At 43.3% G+C, this 19,061-nt stretch overlaps 1 protein-coding gene across 6 annotated transcripts in view; it reads right to left on the bottom strand.

Moving 5' to 3' along the window:
• PHF14 (PHD finger protein 14) overlaps nucleotides 1–19,061 on the bottom strand; it is a 169,898-nt gene that overhangs the window by 75,367 nt on the left and 75,470 nt on the right. The window contains exon 17 of one of the 6 annotated variants that reach the window (XR_011976478.1): nucleotides 1,284–15,613. The exons of the other annotated variants lie outside the window; for them this stretch is intronic. The gene's annotated coding sequence lies outside the window, so the exon portion shown is untranslated. The remainder of the gene's footprint in view (nucleotides 1–1,283; nucleotides 15,614–19,061) is intronic. 6 annotated transcript variants of the gene reach the window in all.

Raw genomic sequence — 19,061 nt, 5'->3', positions numbered from 1 at the left:
ACTTTGACTCTGGAGATATCTACTGTCCAGTCTTTTAATAGGTCCTCCCTCTTGAATATAAGGTGAATTACGTCCCCTCCCCTTTGCTCTCCTAATCTCCTTGCTCAGGCTGGAAACACAGTAGCCACTCACTGGCCTCAACCCCAAAATGATCAGTGTCTGCTCTTTGTTTACCCCTTGTTAGACATCCAGGCAGCCCTCTGCTCCCAGGGGCTCACCATGTTAATGCTGGACTTTACCACCACACTCAGCCAGGACAACTTTTCCCCACTTATTGTACATTAATGAACATCCTTCACTATACAATCCTTCCATCCCAGAGTCCCATGTGTCTTGAATGTACTCCCATCTCACAAACGGCTCTTAAGAGTCTCTAGTTTCCTTCACAACTGGACTCAATTACCACAAGAAGCCTTTCCTGACTACCCTCTCATAAATACTACCTGTGTTGATTTATACAAACATTCATATGGATGGTTTTTTTCCCCAACAGAACATAATCTCCAGGGCAAGGGATTTTTCATTTGTGGTTTGTATCCCTACACCTAGCACAATGCCTAGGAAAACTATTCTGAATCAATGATATAACAACAAAACTGACAAATGAAATGGATGAATTTTTTTAAATGGGAAATGCACAGATGAAAGGTACAAGAAAGAGATGATTTTGATAATCCAATCTCAGAAAAAGAAGCTGAGTAAGCCATAAATGAACTACCAAAGGTTAAAAAAAAAAGCAGAACCAGAGAGATGACCAGAGAATTCTGTCAAACACCCAAACACATAATAATACTATGCAAATGGATTGAAAAAACAGGAAGAGTGGCTCCCCATCAGATTCCTTCTATGATTTAACTTTTAAGACCTAAACCAGAGAATCTAACAAAGAAATTAGACAATTAACCCTAATGAATACTGATGAAAAAAATTAAAGTAGTAATAAAGACACTACACTAATACTTTTTAAAAGACTGTATTCTATGACCATTGTGAATTTAAACCAGTAATACATGATGGGTTCAATATTAGGAAAGCCATAGTTATAACAGATTGTTAATACCAAGGACAAAAATCTCATGACTCTATCAAGACACAGAAAACGCTTTTGAGAAGAGACACCATCAGCTCTGTTAAAAACATGAGAAAAACAGGAATGGACAGTTTCTTAATACGGTAAGTAGCCACTCTCTAGGACGGCTACTCGGCTTAGTGACTAGAGAGCACTGGGAGTGAAGTCAGGAAGACTCATCCTCCTGAGCTCAAATCTGGCCTCGGACACTTACTAGCTGTGTGACCTTGGGCAAGTCATTCAACTCTACTGGCTTCAATTTCCTCATCTGGAAAATGAACTGCAAAAGGAAATGACCTTCACCAAATGGGGTCATGAAGGGCTCGACGTACCTGGGGGAAAAAAACGGGAGAAAAACATCTATCTAAAACCAAGAGCTTACATTATATCTAATGGCGATAAACCTGAGGTCTTCTACTCAAAAAATTAAACTTTTTTCCCAATAAATAAAAATCTACATCCTCTTTCCTCCCAACTCTCTCTTTTCTACTTCCCAATTGAGAAAGAAACAAAAACAAAACCTGTTAGAAACATAAAGAGTTAAATACAACGAATTCCCAAATTGGCCATGTGCACACTCCCTTTTCTCCTCTGACATGTCCACCATCTTGGAGCAGGCCTTCATCACAGCATACCTGGATTACAAGAACCAGCTGATGGGTCTCCCTGTCTCAGGAATCTCCCCTGAATTCCACCTTCCACCCAACTGTGGTCTTCCTAAAGTACAGGTCTGACCACATTTCTCCTTCTCCCCTCATTTAATAATTACAGGCATGGCCTCCCTATCATCATGAGAGAAGTTATTTTACTATTATATTAATAACTAACTGCTAATTTGTGATCCTGTTTTTGTTAAGACCCCATTCCTGAAAAGATTCCTGTTCCTGAACTAGGGCTCCACCCAAATGGCAGCCTGACTTTTCTTTATCTGAAAGGTAGAAGCCAGACTGAGCTGGCTGCCACTACCAAGAGTTCCCAAGAGCCACTTGGGTAACCTTGATCCCTTCATCAGAGTTTGGAGTAACCTGCCTAATGAAGGAGAAAACTAGCCAGAGTGACTTCCCTTCCACTGAGTCTCTTGGTGAAGCCACATTCTCAGCAGGCGGAGTCGAGAACCACCTTCTCCTCAGGTGTCCACCAATTAGGACGGTCTTTTCCTGGTCAGGGGCATAATGTGCTGATGGGAAAACAACAGGGCACTCAAGATCATCTCTGTCTTTGGTTAATGAAGAAACCACTGATTATCAATTTACTATTTGCCAGCCTAGTTAATTGATTATTAACATCTGGAAATTTGAGGTTCAGAATTTTATTTATGATGGAACGGTGACCACAAAGGGGTCAGACACTCCCCCATCTGACTCGGCCCAAGTGGAAAGTTCTGTTCACAAGAGGGAGTTCTCTGTTACAAAGACCAAGGCAGGCCTTCCAAGCCCCACCCAGTCTCTTTGCACCTCACACCCCTCCACACCCACACACTCTGCAATGCTACCGCAACCCTATGACACCAGCCTCCTTGGTCTCCCACAGGACCCTTCATCTCCTAACTCAGGGCACTTTCCCAGGCTATCCTCCACCCTCTCAGCCTTATGGCCTCCCTGTCTTTAAGTCTCTGCTAGAATTCTCCCTTCTACAGGAAACCTTTCATGATCCCTCCTCCTTCTGGTGCCTCCCTTCCTGATTCCTTCCTATTCATCCCAAATCTGGCTTGCTTATACACAGCCATCTGCTTGCTATCTCTCCAATGAGGCAGCGAACTCCAAGAAGGCAAGATCTGTCTTTTACTTTTCTTTGTATCCGCAGTACTTAACACAGTGTCTGGCAAAGATTAGGCCCTTAACAGATGTTTACTGGCTAAGGAAGAAAGCACCTCCTGTACTGGGCCATCCCTAGTTCTCTGGAATCAGGGTGAGCTCCTAGGTCTTTTAATTCTGGGATCATGTTCCCCATCCTTCCTCCCTGCTCCTCCTGCTCTCCCAGGGTTGAGTTACTACAGGAGTTTTACCTCTCCCTTGGATTCTGTTTTTAAAATCAACCCAGAAAAGAACCATTCCCAGACACGCCCTCTAATCAGACTCTGAGTGCTGAGATGGGGATACATCTCCCACGTTCAGACTCATGCTTAGCATCTTGTGGCAGGTATTGCGCTCAACAGTGGAGAGGCAAAGAGAGTAGAAAGGCAGGCCGCCCTGCCCTCAAGGAGCTCACGCTCTGAGGAGGGAGAAGACACCAGAATAAGAATGGGAGGAAAGGAAGACATTTATCTAGTGCTGACTGTGGGCCAGACACTGCTGAGAGTTCCACCATTATTCCATTTGATCCTCACGACTCTGAGAGGGAGGGGCTGACATTACCCCACTGTTTCAGTTGGTGAAATCAAGGATAAGTGACTTGTGCAAGGTCACACAGCTCTCAAGTGTCAGGTTTTCCTGACTCTAAGCCCAGTGATTCCTATCCACTGCACCACCTTACAGCCTCAACTCTCCTCAAAGGTGGGACTTCACTTGGGACCTGAAGGAAGCCGGGGAGGTCAGTGATCAGAGTGGAAGAGGGAGGGCATTCCAGGCACAGGGGACAGACTGAGAAAATGCCTGGGGCCCAGGGACAGCCAAGAGACCAGGGTCACCGGATGGAAGAGTGAGCGTTGGGGTGTAAAGACTGGAAAAGTGGGAGAGGATTTTGAGTGCCAACGAGAGCCCTCTGAACGGGACCCTGGAGGAGACAGGGGTCTGAACAGACCTTTAGATGGAATGACACAGTTGACCTTGCACTTTAATTTTTCTCATCTCCTGTGTTTGTACTTCAGACTTGAATATCCAAAAGTATTCTATTTATAAACGGCCCATTCCCCACCCTGGAGGATCGTAGTCAGTTTGTTCTGGATAAACCAGTCTTGGTTCTAAGCCCAGGTGACTTGATTTCTGGAATGTCCTATTCTAAGCATTCTTCTCCTTTCTAGAGCTAGTTGTTCAATCTCCTGTGATCCTGACACTGGTTTCTCCAGCGATTCACAGTACTTTTTCTGTGACCTGCAAACTTTGAACTTCAGTGATAATATTCCTGGAAGTATTCATTTTTAGGTTTCTTTCAGGAAGTAACTGATACAATTCTATTTCTACTTTACCTTCTGATTCTAAAGGATTTTGGGTAGTTTTCTTTTAGGATTTCTTGAAATCAGAGGCTGGCTGTTTATCGGGAGGGAGGGTTCTCAAGGACTCCAGTGATTCTTAAATTAGCTCTCCCTAGTCTGTTTTCCGGGTCAGTTGTTTTTGCTTTGTATTCCTCACATTTTCCTCTTTCTCCATCTTCTGACTTTGTTTTAAATGTTTCGTGCTGTCTCCTAGTCATTAGGTCATATCTGGCCCATCCCACTTTCCAGAAGGCTTGATGCCTATCCACAGCTTCACACCGATTGTGCAATTCCCTTTTCACTTTTTTCTTCTATGCTTCTACTCATTTTTCCCATTTTTTTCCCTTGTGCTCTTGGTTCATTTCTTAAAAAAGATTTGCGCTTCTTTTCCCCTGCATTCTCACTGAACTCTGTATCCAAGATGTCTTTTTCTCTGTTTGTCTGTTTGCAAATGTCTTGGATCCTTCTTTTCCTCAGGGTTTGATGCTGCGACAGGCTTCTTACAGTGGGGTTTTTCACGTTTGCTCATATTTTCCAGCCCACTTCCTAACTTCAGACGTTAGGGTTGGTCTTTTGTGGAAGGAACATCTGGGCTGGCCCTACTTCTGCTTTCTTGGGGCAATGATCTCCAGTTACAGCCAGGGTGGGGATCTGCAAGTTCTCAAAGCAGTGTGGAAGACCCTGAGATCTGAGAGTTCCTGGCCTGGGTTTCATCTAAGCGACACACCCATTACCAGTTAGCGGTGAAGATCTAACTCCAAGGCTCCTCACCCTGTTGATTCTGCTAGATCATTCAGACAGGGCTGGAAGCTAGAACAAGACTTCGCTATCCTCCTAAGGTCCTATTTATGGAGAGGTCTTTTCAACAAGATCAGAAGTAAAGCGAGAATGCCCGCTGTCATCACTACTATTTGGTAAAGTATAATAAATGCTAGATGCAATGATGAGACATGAAAAAGTAACCAACAGAATCCGCACAGGCAACAAATAAACAAAATTACTGCTTTTTGCAGATAGGTTGCTCAGAGAACCCTTGGGAGTCAACTAAAAGTGAACTGATTGAAGTAGGATATAAAATAAACACACATAAATCATAAGCATTTCTGTTTAATAACAACAAAACCCAACAGTCAGAGATAAAGAAATTCCATTGCACAACAAATAAAAGTTGGTAAAATATTTGAGAATCTACCAACTGAGAGAGACATCAAAACTAGGTAAATACAAATATAATACAGTTTAAATATTAATGGAGAATTAATTGTGCAGGTGTAAGAGGAGTTAATAAAATTAAAGTCATAATCTTACCCAAATTTATTTACTTACTCAGAGCCAATCAAATTTCAAAGAAGTAAATTAGAGACTTTTGGCAGAAAAACGGTCAAAACTTTCAAAGGAGATAAAGAAAAAAAGGAAGGGGTTGGGGAGAGGAAGGGAAGCTCTAAGTACCAGATTTCAAAGTATACCACAAAGGAGAAGTCATCAAAACAATTTTGAGTTGGTTAAAAAACAAGGAGGTGAATCAGGGAGTAGGTACACAGCATACAAATAGCCTAGGGGAAGTTAGAGGTTCAAACCCCTTTCCAGTGAAAAAAAAAAGGCAAGGAAGATGGTAGCTAGACAGAGCCTTGTTGGTCAACAAGGCTCACCCCCTATTTTGAGCTGAGAATATATGAGTATAAAGGTACAATACTGGACTTCTGATAGAGCGTAATACATGGGTCATGGACATGGATAATGTCTCACTAGACAACAGATGAGTTCTCAAGAGTCAACAACATCCAGGGGTGGCCAAGGGAAGTCTCCGAAGTGACACTTCAGGGCTGCTAGGCTCATCTGATCAAACAAAAGACATTCCACTAACTTTCGAACTACCCAAAAAATCTTTTAAGGTGTTTAAGTTGTATGTCCCATTGTGTCAGCTCGCCTTCCCATGTGGTCCTTCCGTCACGTTTCTTCCATTCGTTCCTCTAATGAACTTACTATACTAATACACTAATGGCATATGACTATAGGTACATCATGCGCTGCTCTCTCTTCTTAGGTCACCAATAGTCTGGGACACAGGTGTTGGAGAGAAAATCAACAATTATTTTGCTTTTATTGTACCACAGTAATTTGCAGAAATTTATCAAATTTAATTCAATAGGAACTTATTAAGTATTCATTGTGAACCTGACACCGTGATGAGGGAGATGGAGACAAGAGTCCCTGTTCTCAAGGAACATACACTCCGCAAGTGTCTAAATCACTATAGATGATGCTGATGTCGAAACTCTCTAGAATCAACCTATAATCTAATAAGTCTATAACCTAGTGTCTCAATCTAATCATGTACATGTGTGTGTATACATTTATATATAAATGTATGTATGTGTACACACACACACACACATATAAACACATACACATCTCTGGGTTCAAATATTCATTTATATATTTTGAAAAAAATTATAGCACAGGAGGACCGCTAAAAATGGTTCTCTTACCGTGAAACGTTTCTGGCTTCTGTTCTAGTGACTCTCAATGTCAGAAAAACATCTCTAGCTCCTAATCTGGTTTACTCTTTATGTTTGTCTGTGGGGTGGGTTTTAAGTTCCAGATCCCTTACCTCTCCAAAACCCTCCTCCAACCACAGAGAAAGTAAGCAACGCGATATCAAATATGCGTGTGGAATCACCAAACATCTGCATGCTGACTTCCCCATGAGACCCTGGGGACTCTGCGGGACCACGGCACTGACGGCACCACCAAGCCTCTCACAGCTGAGCGCCTGGATGCTGCTGCTTTTACCACATCTCATGTTCTCGTGCTTCTGCTCGCTTCACTTTGCACTAGCTCACGTCTTCTCAGATTTTCATAAACCCATTTTATTCATAATTTTTATACAGTATTTCATTAAAATCACATATCATAATTTGCTCGGCCATTCCCCAATTGATTGGCATCCCTTCAATTTCTAATTCTTTGCCACCACAAAGAGTGTGCGTGTGTGTGCATGTATTTGTGTGTGCACGTATGTATTGTGTGTGTGTGCATGTGTGTATGTATTATGCACGTGTGTGCATGTATGTATTGTGTGAGCGTGTGCATATGTGTATGTATTATGTATGTGTGCATATATGTATTCTGTGAGTGTGTGCGTGTGTGTGCATGTGTGTATGTATTATGCATGTGTGTGCATGTATGTATTGTGTGAGCGTGTGCATATGTGTATGTATTATGTATGTGTGCATATATGTATTCTGTGAGTGTATTATGTATGTGTGTGCATGTATGTATTCTGTGAGTGTGCATGTATTATGCATGTGTGCATATATGTATTCTGAGTGTGTACGTGCGCGCGAATGTATTTGTGTGTGCATGTATGTGTTGTGTGAGCATGTGTGCACATATGTATTGTGTGAGTGTGTGCATGTGTGTATTATGTATGTGTGTGCATGTGTGTATTCTGTGTGTGCATGTATTTGTGTGTGCATGTTTGTGTGTGTGCATGTATGTGTTGTGTGAGCATGTGTGCACATATGTATTGTGTGAGTGTGTGCATATATTATGTATGTGTGTGCATATATGTATTCTATGAGTGTGTGCGTGTGTGTGCATGTATTTGTGTGTGCATGTATGTACTGTGTGAGCATGTGTGCACATATGTATTGTGTGAGTGTGTGCATGTGTGTATTATGTATGTGCATGCATGTATGTATTGTGTGAGTGTGTGCATGTGTGTGCATGTATGCATGTGTGTGTATGAGAGAGTGTGGTGTGTCTTCTTCAGTCAAAGGGTATGCAGTCACAGTCCGATAACCTTTTTGGTGTAGTTCTAGATTGTCCTCCAGAACAGTTGGAATAGTTCACAGCTCCACCAACTGTGCATTACTGTACCTATTTTTCCACATCTCTAACATATACCATTTTCCTTCTCTGTCATTTTAGCCAATCGGATAAGTGTGAGGTAAAACAACCTAAGAGTTGTTTTAATTTGCATTTCTCTAATCAATAGGGACTTAGCATACCTATGGATAGCTCTGATTTCTTCTGAAAAACTGTCTATTCATACTGTTTGATAATTTATCAAATGGGGAAAGGCTCTTATCGGTTTTCCTAAAATTTGGCTCAGTTTCTTGCATATCTGAGAAATGAGATGTCTATCACAGAAACTTGTGGTAATAATTTTTTTCCCGTTTCCTGCTTTCCTCCTAATTTTGCTTAAGCCAGTTCTGTTTGTGCAAATTTCATATAATCAACATTATCCATTTTACTTCCTGTGATCCTCTCTACTCTACCTGTTTGGTCACAGACTCTTCTCTTACCCACAGACTTGATGTGCACCTTTCTCCTTGCTCCCCTAAACTTACTTAGGATATTGCCCTTTATGTCTGAGTCAGTCACCCATTTTGGCCTTGGGATGGTGTACGACGTTGGTCTATGATGACGCTCTCCAGTTTTCCCAGTAACTTTTGTCAAGTAGTGAGTCATGCCCCCAAAGCTTGGACCTTATGGCTCATCAAACACTAGATTACCACAGTCATCTCCTGCCACGCACTGTGTACTTAATCTTTTCCACAGACCAACCCCTCTGTTTCTCAGACAGCACCACGCTGTTTTCATGATTCCTGCTTTGTAACAGTTTGTCACCTTCCTTGGCATTTTTTTCGCTGATTCCTTCGATATTCTTGACCTTTGTTCTTTCAGGTCAATGTTATTATTATTTTTTCTAGCTTTATAAAATAATTCTTTTGATTGCCAAGGCACTTAATAAGCAAATTAATTTGGGAAGAATTGTTGTTTTTATTATACTGACTTGGCCTTACAAACCCGGGACCATAGAAACAGTTACAAAACACTCTGAACATGAATAAATGCCTCCAAGTCCCAACTAGTTTATACTTTAGTTATGTCTCTGTCTCCTCCTGCGAGGTTTGATGGCGATGCATAGAAATGTTGATGGTTGAGGTGGATTTATCGCACATCCTGCAACTCTGCTAAAGCTGTTCTCTCTAAGTAAACCTTCACGTCATCTGCAATGAGCGATCCCTCCTTGTTTCCTACTCGTCGTTCCTTCAGTTTCTTTTTCTTGTCTCGCTGCTACAGTGAGTGCTGGTGACGATGGGCACTCTTGCTTCATCCCTGTTCGTATTAGGAAGGCTTCCAGCTAATTGCCATTAAAGATGATGCCTCTTCCTGGATTGCACACATGTGTGTGCATGCATGTGTTTGTACACACACACATACGTATATGTAATTTAACCTTTAAAGAAAGGGTCTATTTAACCTTGTGTTTTCCAGTGTTTTAATATTTACGGATGCTGTTTTCTGTCAAAAGCTTTTTCTTCAACTACTGCTACTCTCACATGGCTTTTGTTTTTGTTACTGATGTGCTCAATTATGTTTAAGCTTTCCTAATGGCGAAGCACAAATCCCACCTGGTCACAGTGATATCTTTGAGATACACTGCTGTAATCTTCTTGCTGGTATTTTATTTAAAATTTATGCATTAATATTTATTAGGGAAAGTAGTTCATAATGTTCTTCCTATGTTTTTACTCTCCCTGGTTTAGGTATGAAAAGCATACTTGTGTCAAAGAATGTGGCAGGACTCTTTTACCTATTTTTTCAAGTAGTTCGTATAGTATTAGAATGAACTGTTCTTTAAATATTCAGATGAACAGACTGGAAATCCATCCAATCTGAAATCCACTCAGACTTCAAACTGTTTCAAAGCAGGAATCATGAAAACAATGTGGCACAGTCTAAGAAACGGAGGGGTGGATCTATGGAAAAGATTAAGTATATAACATGGGATGTTTTTTTAGGGAGCTCATCTATGGTTTGTTCAATTTCTTTTTTCGAAGACAAGGTTATTTGTTCTCTTTCCTCTTCTGTTAATTTGGGCAATTTATATTTTTACAAACATTCATGCACTTCACTTAGATTACTGGTTTTATTGGCATAAAACTGGGCAAAATAGCTCTTAAGAGTTTTGATTTCATCTTCATTAGTAGTGCATTTACTCCTTTCGTTTTTGATCCTGATAATCTGCTTTTGTTTTTCAAATCAAATTAACCAATAGTTCATCTGTTTTATTGGCTTTTTCATAAAACCAGCTCCTCGTTTCATTATTTCAATGGATCTTTTCCTTTCAGTTTTATTCATCTCCCCTTTGATTTTCAGGATTTCTGTTTTAGTATTTACTTGGGAATTTTGAGTTTGTTCTTTTTGAGCGTCTCAGCTGCATTCCCGGCTGGTTAATCTGTTTCTTCTTCTTTTTACTGATGCATGCATTCCCCTCAGTATCACCTCTGCTACATCCCACGGATCTTGGTGCGCTGTCTTGCTGTTGTCCTCCTTAGTGAAGTTATTGACTATTCCTACGATTTGTTCTTTGACTTGCTCTTTGGGATTAGATCACTTAGTTTCCGATTAATTTTTCATTTCTGCTTCCATGGGCCTTACTAAATGTAATTTTTACTGCATTACTTTCCCCAAAAGGGGGCGTTTAGTATTTCTGCTTTTCTGCATTTGGCTGTGAAGTATTTATACCCTAACACGTGGTCCATTTTTGAACATTTACATTTGAGAACAAGGTACACTCCTTTCCTTTCCCATTCCGTTTTCTCCAGAGGCCTATCACATCTAACTTTTCTAAAATCCTATTCACCTCCTTCACTTTTGTCACATTTACTTCATGGTTAAAGTCATCTAGGTCTGAGGAAGCTGAGCTCCCCCGCTAGTAGTTTTGCTGCCCATTTTTTCCTGTAACTCCTTTAACTTTTCCTTTATGAATGTGGATGCTATGCCATTTAGTGCACATCTGTATAGTACTGATGTGACTTCATTGTCTGCTGCATTTCAGCCAAGTAATTTCTTTGACTACTTCTCTTAATGAGGCCTAGTTGTGCTCGTCTTCTCTAAGATCATGTCTTGATGTACCCTTGTCTCTTCAACCTCAGCTGAAGTATGATAGATTCTGCTCTAGCCCTTTATTTTAACCTCATCTTGCTGTTCCAAGGGTGCTTTGCATAAACAATATACTGTTGTTTCCCATTCCTAATCCATTCTGCTATCAGCTTGTTTGAAGGCTGAGTTCACTCCTTTGGTTTGCTTTCTGAACAAAATATAAGATACTTGTAAATGTTTCTGAAATTTCTTTCTACTCCATAATCTACAATCCCTGTCACTCTCTGGAAATACCAGTGTTTTTATAAGTTAAACACTGTATGACACCTTTAACACAATAAACAGGATACAAAAATGTCCATGCATTTTCTTTTTTAAAAATGAACATCTTTTTAAAGAGATATTTTTATAAAGTCTGCTTCCAACACTCAAGGGCTTGTATTAGTATTGAAAAAGAAAATCTAACACCACAAGAGGATGCAGAAACCATATTTTTTTGCAATATCCAAACAATCTTCTAAAAAAAAAAATCTTACTTTTTGAAACATATTCTTTCCTTTCCCCACTCCCATCAGCTGTTCCTTGTAACAGAAAAGCATTTTGGCAAAATCAAATACCACATCTTTCCTGTCTAATATAACAAGGTCCCCAAACCTACAAAGAGGGGAAGGAGGGACATTTTCTCAACTCTTCAGGGCCAAGCTTCAGTTATTACAAGCCTCATTTCTCAGCACTTGAAAAGCAGTCAGCTCAGTTCTACGTCAGTGTGCAGGCAGCAATCTTTCAGGGCTTAAGCCCACTCACACTTGGTCCCCCTCCCTATCATTTCTAGTAACAGACATGTGAAGTGACAACAAATGGAGCCTTTAGATGGGACATCCAATGGGTGAGTGTTAAGTGGTTCTTAATTAGGAATAATAATCTCCCGATTTATAGTACTTGTCAATTATATAAAGCAGAATTTAATTGTAAAGGGTAATCTATAACCCTAACAGGAACACTGCACACTTGTGAGAGAGACTGTGTTTGTTTCAGAAACATATAATGAGGAAAAAATCTGAGACCATTTCATGAAGATATTACTGATTCTGGAAACAGACACAGCCACGTGTTGGATGCTTGGGAACTCTTCCCCTACATTCCTAACATGACCCTGGTTTCCTTTACGTAGAAAACAAGAAGTACCTATTCTACCAAGGTCCAGTCCAAAAGGCCCCCTTCTGCACCAGGGCTTTTAATGCCACATTCAGGACTTTCTCTTTTACCCTGAAGGCATAAGATTCACAGATTCATGCTAGCATTTGTGGAGAGGGCTAATTGAAGAGGAGACAAGCCTGCAAACAACAAGCCCAGTTGGAAGGCTTAGGCCCGAAGAGGGGATGGACTAAGGAAAGAGCCTGTGTAAGAAAAAGGGATACACAAAGCAACAAGAAGTACAGCAAAGTGACAAGACAAGCCCAACATCCACTGAAAAGATGAGGGGGACACTCAGGACCAGAAGTGAGTCTTCTCTCACATGCTTCTGACCTCGTAGCTAACATGAGTGATTACTCCTAAGGAAGGAAGAGTGCAGAGTGGACTGCACATGGGAAATCCCAAGTGACTCAACCTTCCTCCATCCTCCAGTGAAGCCACATAGCTACCAAATATGGCCCATCCCAGTGCAAATCACCCAAAGGGCAGTGGAGGAATATCAGATAGGTCTCAAGGTTTTAAGACCTAACACCAATGTGAAAAAGGAGCATGAAAAAATTTCGCCAAACCAATGAACAGCAAGGAAGGAAGAAGTACGGTCATGTGGAACAAGGGGAAAGCACCAATGAAGCCTGCAGTAATTTGGTACAGGACTAGGTGCAGCCAAGAGTCACTCTGGATGGGGCTGGAACCTGCACCAATACCGAAGGGATCTCAGGGCCACAGAAGACTTGCTTCCCACTTTCTCTCATCCTCTGCTCGCCCATCCTGTTTCCCACTAGGCTGTACCTTGAGGTACTCTGAGCAGAGACATTCTATTATATCTTAATCATTTCTATATCTCTCAGTGTCTTGGACAGAGTAGTGATCTATATGCATTTCACAAATGAATGGTCAAAGATTAAAGTCACTCTACGCATAAGATTTCTAAGTTTAATTTTCTATCTTTGTCCAACTTAACATTATCAAAAAGTTCAATCATTTTTAGTTAAGCTTTTTCTGTTTGAACAAGTACCCACTTAAAAATAATGTGAAATCTTTTTACCAAAACTTATAAAATCACCCCCCCCCCCCCCTTTTGAGACAAGGAGGGAAAGGGACAAGACATGTGAGGTGCCCATTATTAGGAACTTCCAGCAAGAAAATGCCCTTCATGGATGCCCACCAGCACCTGTTCTACAACTCCCAAGCAGCAGAGAGTGGGCCAGAGCACTCAGAGGGGACTGTGACTTTCCCAGGGTCACACTGCTAGTATACATCCAAGGCAGGCCTGAACCTGGATCTTCCTGGCTCCAAAACCAACACTGACTCTCCGAATTAAAGCATGACCCAGAATCGAAACAAAAGGCAGTGTTACTGAGGAACAATGGAAAGTATTCTGTGGAAGCAGCGTGACTTCACCACAGGTAGTGAGGCTGCCTACCTCCTCCCAAGAGCATCCCCAGTTCCTTTTCTGCTCCTCATTCTCTGGACTGGGGACACAAGACCTTCTGGACAAGCAGACTCTGCTCTGCTCTCCCTGCAGTGAGAAGCACACTAACTCTCTGAAGGCACAAAGACAATATTGCACACGACCCTCCTGCACCACGGCCCAGAAACACTGGGCCTCAATAGCACTGAAAGCACTCGCCCTGGAAGCCTTACCAACCCCCTCCAGCAAAGAGATGAGAAGCATCCTTGGGGGACAGGAAAGGCTTTTCCTAAGAGGATAAAAGTAAATTAGAAGATCCACTGCTGGTTCCTAATGAGACAATCCTCAGCATCATTCTTATCCTCTGTAACCAGACATTTTATTCTGGAAACATCTCCCTAGAAATACAGCAGCTCAAAGTGATTGTAAATGACAAGAGTGACTCCTGGTAGCATCCCTGAGAGTTACTGAATGTCACCTTCTGGGGAAGATCTATGACACTATTTTAATGCCTAACCAAAAACACTCAGAGATTCTGTAATTGGGAGGTTATATGTTTCTGGGACATAGCTCTCATTTTCACGGACACTAAAAAGAGAAGATCAACTTAATGGTGCAAAACTTTTGAATTGATGAAGAAGTTGACATTTGTTTTATGAAGACACTACAGCACAAAATGGCCTTATTTGCAAATCTCACTGAATTTCCAATGATTGAAACCACTTGCCTTGGATGCATTGCTCCTTCCATTTAAATGCCAAAGAAATCGGGTTCACTGATAACCAGCAGGCTAGCCGTCAAGGAGGTTTATCTGTTCTCCAGCTTTTCTCAAAAAGCATCTGGTGCCGATTCTCTTAATTGTGGAAAAGCCACTGTTGGTCAATTCAGAATACTGAGGCCATAAAACTAGGACACTTCCCTATCACAGGCTCTTTGAAAGATCATCTCTTAGAGATGATCATCAGGACAGAGAGGTCATAGGACAAGATGAGAAAAGAGCACACAAAAATGAGCAGGTAACAGACGGTGTTCTGCGAGATCGAGTCCCTGACAAATGCACGGGTCGGGCACAGACTGGGCAAACAACTACAAACAGTTCTTTACAAATTATCCCCTGAAAGTGTTATCTCCCACAAGAGGGGCAGGGACATACCAGGGTCCTATCATAATTAACGCTTACATGAATTATGCTTACAGAAGACTTCCCCTACAACTACAAAGGAAAGAAACTGTCCAGTTAATGTATCTCAGCAGCTACTGATCTATTATAGGGAAAATTTCAGACTAGACTGGGGAAATAAAAATCACTGTATTAGACTGTCAAGAAAAATATGACATCACTATCATACTACGCAATAAATGATGAAAATGAGCTTTGAGGGGGCACAATAGTTTGATTTTGATTATTCTGAAGGTCATTACTATTTGACTATCTTGAAAATGAAATAATGGGTCTAGATCCTTCAAAAGTCAGAACAAGGATGCACTTTGGAAGCTACATATCATTGGAGAATGACCTTCCACGTCTGTGCTTCCTGACCACAGACAACACTCTGATGATGGCCCATTTTACAAAGAAGAATCCTAAGGCTGCTGCTTTTTTTAATTGAAAGACGATGTCCATAGACACTACAATGTAGCTTAATTGCTCCTGACAGGTCGGTGGAAAAGTCCATGTTTAGTGCAAATCTGCCTGGCCTTGTTCCCTGCTTCCACCCAATCCAGACTCTGGGCCCTCCCCTACCATGCCAGCGGCCAGTCCCCAGAATTTCATTCTGCAGCCCACAACCTGAGGCCCATAGGGAGGCAGCAGCACAACCTTCAAGGCAGAGGTCACAACGGAGGCCAAGTCACCAAGCATGTCGCAGCAATTCAGTCATGAGGAGCAGGTCCAGCACAGCACATGGGGCCACTGTTAGAATGCATGCAGAGCAAGTCAAAACAAAGCAACCACAACCACCCATGGCCCAAGGAAGCCCAGAACAAGAACTGCACTGAGGTAAAGGGCACACGTGAAAAATTCAGAGGCTCATGGGAAGATCTGGCCTGATGGAGCCTGAGGTGACAGGAACCGAAAGAACACCAGCCTCCATCAGTGAAATCACATCAGTGGTGGCAGGGGCATGCAGTGTCGCTGGGCAACAAGTCTGGGGCCAAGTCTGGAAAGGCTTTCAGAGTCAAACAAAGTACCTGGAAGTAACAGAACCACTGGCATTTCTGAGGAGGGTGGCATGATCAGAAGCTGTGCTGAGTGTAGGTTGGCCTGCAGAGAATTTAGAATGGAGGGAGAGGAGAGCGGAGGCACCTCCACAGAGAAGGGCCTCTCATGAGAGCATCAAGGGCACACATTTGAGAAAGGAGCAAGAGGAGGCTCAGGGAAGGCCTAAGGTTGCTCCATTGCAAATGGGAGAGGGAAGTGTGACAGGGCCCCAGGGTCACAGCCTCAGCTCCACCAGGTGACTGGAGAGAGGAGGGCATGCCAGAGTCAGGCCCTTTCCACCACACACAACACACGATCCGAGACGAGCAAGAAGCCTGCTTCTTCTGCAGACACTTAGGGAAAACCAACCAAGGCCTTGTTGGGACCTGCCCAGCTCTAGAATGTACCAGACAGTAGGGGAGGGTGGGCAGAGGGAAAGCACCTTCTCCTAACAGTAAGTCCCTTCACACTCACCACACTTCCCCTGCTGAGGGCTCTGTAAACTGTTTGGGACTCACTTTTCTCTGTGGAACAATATGTGTTCCAGGGGGACCTGGTGGGGCCACAGGGCACAGACCCCAGACCTGAGTTTAAATCCAGCCTCAGACATTTCCTAGCTGTGAGACCTTGAGCAAGTCACTAAACCTGTTTGCCTCGGTTTCTCCAACTATAAAAATGGAGGTAATAACAGCAGCTACTTCACAGGGTTATTGTGAGGATCAAGTGAGATAATACCTATAAAGTGCTCTGAAAACCTTAAATCATTCCATCTGTGCTAGCTCGTTGCTATTATCATTAGAGTACAATTTAATTCATCGACATGTCTCCCACACGGTGCCCTTTCTCAGTCCCCCAGCGGCTACCGTGGCATCCTCCCTCCTCTGAAACCACCAGCGCTGGCTTTGCACCCATTTCACAGCGCATTATATGTGTAGGTGACATTTTTTCCTTGATAAAATGTAAGTTCCCTAAAGGTACAGATTCGACTGCTTGGTAGAAAGCATGTGAGAACTTAGGTTACCAGAGCGTAGGAGGCTTGTGGATGAGTAAAGGGGAAAAGAAGGGATGTGGCCTGTGGGTCCTGGAGATGCCATGCACAGGAAGAAGAAATAGAGGCAGAGAAAAGAAAGGCTCAAGAAAGGAACTGGTACCAGTCCTGAGATCACGGAGGGGAGGGGGTGAAGGTGTGGTCCAGACAGGTGCTGGGGGCTGCTGCCTAAGAAAAGGGGAGCCACCGCAGCTTCTGGGCCTGGCCCTGCAATAATGCCACCTTTCAAAAGAAAGATGGGACAAGGGGTGAAACTGTATTCTCAGTCTGATTCACCCTAAGAGAGGAACGGACTGCTTCTGGGTAAAAGCAAGAGGAACCCCTTTTACAGGAGGTGGCAGAAAGTTAAACAAAGTGGGATAAACATAATTCTATGTGACAAGGAAAGGTGAAGACCTGAACTCTGAGAAACAAAGACTTGATCAGGATAAAGAAGCAGCTTGGACGTCACCAGCAGGACGGGGAGGGGCAGGGACCCTGCCCAGAGAGGGTAGACTGAAGGATGGGCAGAGCCTGAGGAAGGGGGGACTCAGACAGCACAAGGTGGGCCTGGCCAAGCACGGGAAGGACAGATTACATAGGGAAAAACCTACATGAGACTTGAGTCAGGGAGCATTGATGAGGCATCTACTAAGTGCAAGAGATCTAAAGAGGCCCCAGAGCAGAGTCTCTGCCTTTCCGCAGCTCAGAATCTAACAGGGAAAGAAATAAGCCAGCTGGATACAGAATAAATGGAAGGCGATCGCACAGGGAGAAGGGGAGATTCTAGCAGAGCCCTGGAGGAAGGCTACCCCCAGTGAGGCCCTCTGGTGGAAGTTGGATGAGATGTGACAGAGCGATGATGATGTCCCAGAGGAGGGCAGCCAGGAGAGGAGGCAGAACCGCTGCAGCTACTGCTGCCCCCCGGGAGGCAGAGGAGGGGGAGAACATCTGAGACCTGCGAAGGCATGACCCACAGGTGTTGGCCGCAAGCAGAAATGAACTGGGGGGAGGACGGGAGCAGTTCAATTAATGGTGGCTGCTGCCAGGCCTCTCTAACTCTGGGAGCCAAGGGGATGGCCCACAGCTGTCCCTGAACATCTAAGATGTATCCTGGGGGCCCTGCCCAGTCCTGGGCACCCAGTACCTGCCCAACTGCCTGAGTGGGCACCTCACTCCTGACCTTTCCGGAGACCCTTTACCCCTCTCCCTCAGGCTTCTGAGGTCATATGTGGGCCAGGATTGCTCAGCCCTTTCTCCAGATCATGCATGCTCTCATAGCCCTTGTGGGCTTCTGCACTTCAGCTTTTAGTCACAGAAAGATGCATCAATATGGATACTGGAGCTTAGTCAGCATTACACTAGATGCTGAGGATGACCCCATGGATCAAGGAGCCCCTGACTCTGGCAGGGCTTACACTCCCCTAGGGAGATAGCAAAGACTTCAGTCCACACTTTCTAAGTGTGGTGCTGACAGAAGAACCAGGTGTGAAAAGGCAGCATGGCAGACGTGAGCTAGCTGTGGGTGGTTGCACCAAAGTTCTCATTTGTCAAAGACCATCTTTGGGAGCTGTGTCCCAAAGCAGTGAAATACACTCTTGGGGCAAAGGAAACTGTATGGAAATGTCGGAATGTTTAAAAGGTTAAAAATGTCATGGAGCTCCAACCAAAGGAGGAGGGAGTCCATTGTGTAACAGGAAGACGTGAGGCGTCAGCTCTCTCCTTCCCTCCTTCCCCCCTTTTCTCTTTTTTCTTCCCTCCCTCTTTCCCCTTCCCTCTTTCCTCTTCTCTCTCCCCATCCTTCTCCTTCTCTCCCTCACTCCCTTCCCTCTCTATCTTCTCTCCTCTTTCCCTAGAAGGATAAAGCCACTCTCTCTAATACTATTCTATAAACTAAACCACACTCAAATCAAAATTGTACACAATTCTATTTAACACCTTGTGTAGGAACAGAACGAACACCTTCATATTCCTAAGAAAATACAAGCAGGGGACTCCAGCAGCAGCACAGTCAGCTTTCCCTCCCCCTCCACAAACAAAAAGGTCACCAAAGTCCCTGCCAGAATCCCCCAGAAGGTTGCGTTGGTAGGACTCCCATCAGTTACTCAACAGGGAGAGAGAACATGATGGGAG

Source organism: Notamacropus eugenii, chromosome 3, assembly GCF_028372415.1.
Source record: "Notamacropus eugenii isolate mMacEug1 chromosome 3, mMacEug1.pri_v2, whole genome shotgun sequence".
Lineage (NCBI taxonomy): Eukaryota > Metazoa > Chordata > Mammalia > Diprotodontia > Macropodidae > Notamacropus > Notamacropus eugenii.
This window is presented reverse-complemented; position numbering and strand designations above follow the sequence as displayed.